Raw genomic sequence first — 6,749 nt, forward strand, 5'->3', positions numbered from 1 at the left:
CACACACACACACACACACACACACACACACACACACACACACACACACACAGTTATCATTGGGCAGGGGGCAAAGGGGATGGTTTGCTTTCTTATGACACAGTCTATTACTAAATTGAGCTGGCAGGTAATTCTAAGGCAAATAAATGCCAGCAGGTTTAACACAAGGAGAGGTCTTTGGGGTGGCGGCAAGAGCAATGACAGAAATTCTTTGGCCTCTTTTGACAGGAAGCCTATTATTCTCGCCGCTTTATTTTCCCAGGCTAGTTTTTAAAACTGATCTCTCCAAGAGAACTCCCCGCCCTAACAATCAGTCCTTCCCCATCTGAACCACTGCAGCTGGTTCTTTGGTTCTGCTGGTCTGTGTCTTTACTCCCTAGACTTAATATTTACATTCTATGAGAATGAAGGCTGATTTTTTTTTTGTCTACCCTTCAGTTAATTTCAAGGGTACTTAGGTGAACATTTTAGTAAAGTATTTTCTGTACACAAACCTTGATGCTAAGGTTGTGAAATAAGCCTCTCCATCTGTAAGAAATCCTCCCTTCAAACAGGTGAACAAGCGCTTGTATGAAATATTGCAGCACAGCTCTAATTTTAATGTTGTTTATTTAAACTAAAATAAACATTAAAAAATATAACAAAAAAAGATGAAAAGAGGCAACAGGGGAAAAAAATAAAAGTACAAGTTGAGACAAAACACACTATAAATATACTACTTTAAAAAAAAACAGCTGAGCTACATCCTCATTATAAGTGCCATCTCAGACGGGCATGGTGGGAATCGGTGCTGACCTTGGTATCCCGTTTGAATATTGTTTTAATGCCGCGTCTGGTAATTGAGAACGCAACGCAAACAGTGGACTCTTTTTCAAAGGGAAAGTTATTTTCCCAGGCAGTGGGAATGCAAACAATGAAAGAAGTGTATTTATTTGTTTGTTCATAATTATCCAACAGACTCATTAAAATATGGATTTATAAATAAATCTCCATGATTTTACCTATGACTACATTAATTTAAACATTTCATCACCCACTGCTGTATAATAATAATTTGTACGCAAAATATTTATGTTACAAAGTTGCATTTGCAGTATTTTAGTTTATTTCAGTAGCTAAGGAATTAAAATTCAATTCAATAATTAGAAAATAATAAGTGAAAGCATATTAACTAATACAAGAAATGATGAAATATTCACAATCACTTGCTATCTCTGTGCAACCAGTAAATTCCACTGTACTGGGAGAGATGGCTGCTGCTTTAAATTGCGTGTGATCAGCGCTACGGCAGACAATGAATAAGGATGTCAGGGGAATTGAGGGGAATATGGTTCCTGTTTTCTCAAACAGTCCAAAATGAAAAACATTTCCCTCTGTAATCTGGCCAGTGAGAGCTCTGCCATGTGTGCACATCGACACTCTCGACTGTGTCACTGCATTAGTTTGCAGAGTGAGTTTATAGGCAGTAAAACTGTGTTACAACACAGTTTGGACCACTTCAACGTTTGCTGACTGATATTTTGCACGTGTTTCATTGAATCTTTGTTTGATTACATTGAATGGAAATTCCATGAGCATAACTTCTACAAAAATCTTAGTGTATATATACATTTAAAAGTAGCATTCCTAAAAATAAAATAAAAAACGTGGCAAGCTGCAGTTATAAATGGTACAGTAGGAAAATATAAGAAGGAGTACAGGAGAGGAATGCTGTGGCTGTGAATGGGCCAGTTGTGCAGGTCCAGATGAATGGGCCGGAGATGCCTGACTGTGAAACTGGATCCAGGTCCTGCTGTTTTGGTTTCTTCTGCCAAATGAGAAGTTAAAATAACTTCTAACTCCTCGGTTTGTAGGGCGTTGATGGTAGCGGTGACAAGCGATCACACACATTATCCAGATACACATGCACACAGACATTCACAATGCTTAACCGGCCGTTATGTTCAGCAAAAAAAAAGCCTGACTTTACACAAGAAATCAAAATGCAGGATCACACATGTACCATTATGTGCCAGTTCTTTGCATACACTTTCCTTCTTCTTTTAAATTTTTGTTGTGAGATTATTTTGAATTGAGGTAAAATGTATATAATAAATAACAATATTTGCTTTGTTTGCACAAAAAACAAGCAACATGAGAAACGGAAAATTAATTTGAGCTCTGAAATATTTACAAGCCAGAGCATTGCATTTAAGAACATGAAAATCTTTTTTTAAATTCTTGATTTTTTTTGACTTGATGTTTGCATGGCAAAGCTGAGGACCATTAGCAAAATTACACTTTTGCACAGGCAGCGCATTGCTTGATCTATCAGCAAATATCTAACTGAGCTGGTACTTGTAAACTGGGCAAATTTAAATGAAAGCATTAAAAAATACACTGTGCATTTTTCTCATCTCACATTCAGACAGGAAGTGGAATTAAAACTGAATGTGAGGTCTTTTAAATTTGTTTGAGACATTTTTGCCTGAAAGGGATAAAGCGTTGGCAGGCAAAACTGGATACAGATCGGTGATTCTGTGTTAAAGCTGTCGGTTTGTATTTTGGGGCAACATTAAGTACTTTTCTGTTTAGCTGAGAGCTCGTTAAGTGACGAGTGTTTAATCTTTAAAAACATTTGCTGTGGTTTTTCACTTCCACTTGGTCAGTCAGCGTGAGCAGAGGTCAGATATTAGCATATTATAACGTCCGGTCAATGCAGTAACATCCAGTTATACTAAATCTGTTAACATCAAATTTAATCTCAATTTTTTTACAGAAGTAATCTCTGATGTTTTGTAGTCTCTGACCTACTGAGCAAAGAGGAGAAATCACCTCTTCTCGAACAATCGCTTCAGATGCTGTAAAAGCATGGCTCACTTATACAGCAAATCTCCCATATGGCAAAAATCAATAAGCGGTGCGAGACTCTATTGATCATATCTGTATCACGGATGCATACTGACGTCCACCAGCCAAGCGCGTGTAAATGTGTGTTGATGTAAGTGGACTGAGTAGAGGCGTTCATTACAATGCAAACAATATTTTTTTTGAAACCTTTAGCTGCTTTAAAATTACACCTCAGTCTTCCTTTGGATTATCAGGAGTGTTTTATTTACTTTGTGAGCATCTAAAGTGAAGTAACTGGAGTGCAATGCAATGTTATCATAAGCAAAGGGAAGAAGTGGAGGCGGGGGGAGGGGACAGTTACACGGACCAACTTTTTGGCAAAACCAAACCAGCATACAACTGCCTCATTCTTCCTTGGTGTGTACAAATATCTCTTCTAAAGTCATCTTTATCCCACAGGGACAGAACACCTGTAGACTCGCCGCCGTGTTCATGTCATTAAAAAAAAAAGAAAATGTTGTTGTCATCAATTCCTATGATATAAAAGAACTTAATGTGATATGAATGAAACAGCTCAGATAAATTATCTCATTGATTTCTCTATATATTTGCAATGTAACGACAAGGCACAGGGCTGCCCTCCGCAGGAAGCGAATGGCCATAACAGAAATAAAAGGATGCATTCTTGAAAAAAAATCCAAAAAACTGAAAACAAACCACAGGGACTCGTTGCACTCTCCACGACTTACTGAGAACGATCGTTACCCTAACATTTTCTTTCCAACTCCGTAACTTCCTTCCTCTCTACTTTGTTTTCTCCCTTGCCTCTTTTCATCCCCCCGCCCGCCCAATGTCTCTCTCGGCACCTCAAAGTTATTGATAGTTTAAAGTTATGGGCTAATAATAAGATGGACACTGCATGGCCAGGAGCCTATTATACCCAGGTAATGGATAGTGAGGGGATTTTGAATGACATTGCCAAGAGATTGGATGACGGAGGATGGAGCAATTTATGGCCTCCCCAAAGAGCCCCTGTTCCCCTTTTCGCTCTCGCTGACACGCGCACACGCTATTCGCTGCTATTTATCTCTAGCTTGATAAGGAGGCAGATGAGGCATGTCTGCATTTATGGTGAAGATGTTCATAAAAACTACCGGCTCAGAGCAGGAAGTTAGAATTGAGTCGGGGGAACATCATATCTGCTCCAAACTCCACATGGTTCTCTTTAAAAACTAAAATCCCATATATTAGTTTTTCATTTCTGATGTGTTTGGTTTGACATGAAATGTGACTTGCAGCTGTTGCTGTGGGTTTTTACATCTACTGAGCATTAGAAGTGTTTACAATAGTGCCGCATTGACCGATACTCCCTAAAATAAAAATATTTCTCTATAGCTTTACAAGAAAGCACTACACACGAGCCATCGGACCAATCAAGAAAAATATCAACATTTCTGCCTTCTTGTTTTGCCAAACAGAATTATTAAACAACTCAAATAACTTCTGCACAGATGACACGCACATGTCGGATACTTTCACCCAAAACGAAGCAGCAGCGAGGGCTGAGATTCAGAGCCCTCGCTGCACAGAGAAGCAGACGTACAGTGCATCTGTGTGCCCGGTCTTCAGTATGTTTGCTCGTAATGGCCCGCTGCAGCTGGTTTGCACTGAGAAATAACAGTAAGGGTAGACATACTTCAGGAAGAAGGGAGCAGGAAGAAGACGAGCGAGGAGGGCACGAGGGAGAGCAATGAAAAAGGCTTGTCAACATTATCTGTTTTATTGATTTAACAGTAAAGGCTTGCCGCTTAAGCTTTATGTTGCTTTGGCTGGCCCATTGAAAATACAACAGCTGCAAATAAAAAACGATTTCCTAAAAAACCTGAACGTTCTTATTTATTTATTTGCTTTTCTTTTTTTTTTTTTAAATCTTATTCCTATCGCCCACTCACTAGCTCAGGTTGTGCATGCATCGTTGTTAGGGTTTTACACATTTCATCATTTTTACGAGCATCATTACAGAGGGACCATATTTTGCTGGACTCTCCCACACCAAAGGGATCCATGACACTATAGAAGGCAATAGCATCTACATGACCGTAGTGATACACTGTAACACAAGGTTTAATTAACATATTAAGAGGGTCATTAAACAAAATTAAAATATAAAGACAGGCTCAATTAAACACAAGGAAATCTTTAAGCCTAAACCTTCAAATCATAAAAATTTGCAAAGAAAATTAGTATCATTTTAGCCTTTGGAATTTTTTTTATTTTTATTTCTGTCATTATTTTTTTACATTCTATAAACTGCAGCTGACCAAAAAAGAATCATATGAATCTTTCAGTGTTTTCTGCAAGTTAAAATTGTTTAGTCAAACATATATGGACCTCATCTGTTGAATTTGTTTAAAACAGATGCTCACACAGAACCTAACCTAGAAGAGAAGTCACTCAAAAGTGTAGGGATAACAGTTAAACGGTTTATAGTGGCACCTGCAAGCAGAGATGGCTGAGGAGGAATTATTAATGATGACTGTCCTGATTACAGGATCAGTTCATCAATTCAGTCACTGGAGAACGAATCATGGTACCAGATTTTCCACGGTTGTGCAAGAGAAAAATATCCAAACTCGGTTGAACAACGTGGGGCCAAAATCAAAAGTCTTCTGCAGACAATGAATTTCTGTACAAAGAGTCATGAGAGTTTATTCGGCAGCTGTCAAGATATTTCAGTATGGACAAAAGTTCGACCAGCACCCACAAGCAGACACTGATAGAACAACTTAGAGTTACTTTTAGTGAATAGGAAAAGTAAAAATACCATGCTCACTCCCCTTCCTCCCCAGGTTATCTGACTTTTGTCAGTAAAGAAAATTAAAGCACAAACATGAGCATGTTGGAGCACATTTACACCAACAACCCTCTTAAACCTTTTTAATTATTTCATTTGTTTTTAGCATGTTGTGTGGTAGCTCGTTTCATAGGTGAAGTAAAAATTCTCCATCTTTAATTGTCACAGTGAGAAGAGCGGGGTCAAAAGAGCAGAGTGCAGCCTGGTAGGGTTCCTGAAAGAGCCACTATGTAGCTCTTTTATCACTGAGCAGCTGGGTATTACCACAGGCCTCTTATAGCTGACCAAAAATCCCAACAGCACCAAGTCTCACACACACAAACACACAAAGGAACTATGCATGGTCTGTCCATTACCTTTGAAAGTATGTAGTAAGACAAAGAAAATATAATCTGTGATGTCAAAAGTGTAACTGCAAATATTTCATTTCTTTATTTAAACCTAGAGCCTGAGGCGAGCCGTCTCTGAGGCTGCTTATTTTACATTTTGATCCCAAACTTTGCCATTTTGCAATATACCCACAATACATTGCTGGAAAGAAAACCAGAGATCCAAGAGAATAACAGAGGCTGGACAGCGGCAGACACGCCGCTGCATGGAAAAGAATAGAAATCCATGTTATGCATTAGCATGCAAAGCAGTGCATTTGTATAATAAGAGCCCAGAAAGAAAACCTTCTTCATTAATTACTGTCGACACAGAAAAAAATATAATGAGATATGAGGGAGAAACAGAAACTATTTATGGTAACCAAGGAGCCGGACGTAATGATCAGACCGCAGCTGAAACCTCTATTGATTTTCCCTTTAAATATACAACTCAATTAAAGATACAGCTGATTAAAAGACAACTACAAATCGCAGCAGCAGATCTGGAGACGCTGCCGAGGCTGGCTGACCCGGGGCCGCCCGCTGCAGTGAGAGAATTACACGATTTCATATCCGAGGCTTCCCCGCAATCACTGCTGAGGAAAGTAAGGCTTCAGATAACTCTTTTTTTTGTTTGTTTCATATTGTGACCATTTTAAAATGGAGCCGTAATGGCCACAGACACACCTCATGAATTT

The 6,749-nt window shown here is 38.8% G+C and overlaps 1 protein-coding gene across 2 annotated transcripts in view; it reads right to left on the bottom strand.

The window, feature by feature from the left end:
• Positions 1 to 6,749, bottom strand: part of LOC102309902 (adhesion G-protein coupled receptor D2) — a 90,750-nt gene that overhangs the window by 66,580 nt on the left and 17,421 nt on the right. The gene's annotated exons all lie outside the window — the stretch shown is intronic.

The sequence above is a fragment of the Haplochromis burtoni genome, unplaced genomic scaffold (genome assembly GCF_018398535.1).
Source record: "Haplochromis burtoni strain Fernald_Lab_line unplaced genomic scaffold, NCSU_Asbu1 Contig_5, whole genome shotgun sequence".
NCBI lineage: Eukaryota > Metazoa > Chordata > Actinopteri > Cichliformes > Cichlidae > Haplochromis > Haplochromis burtoni.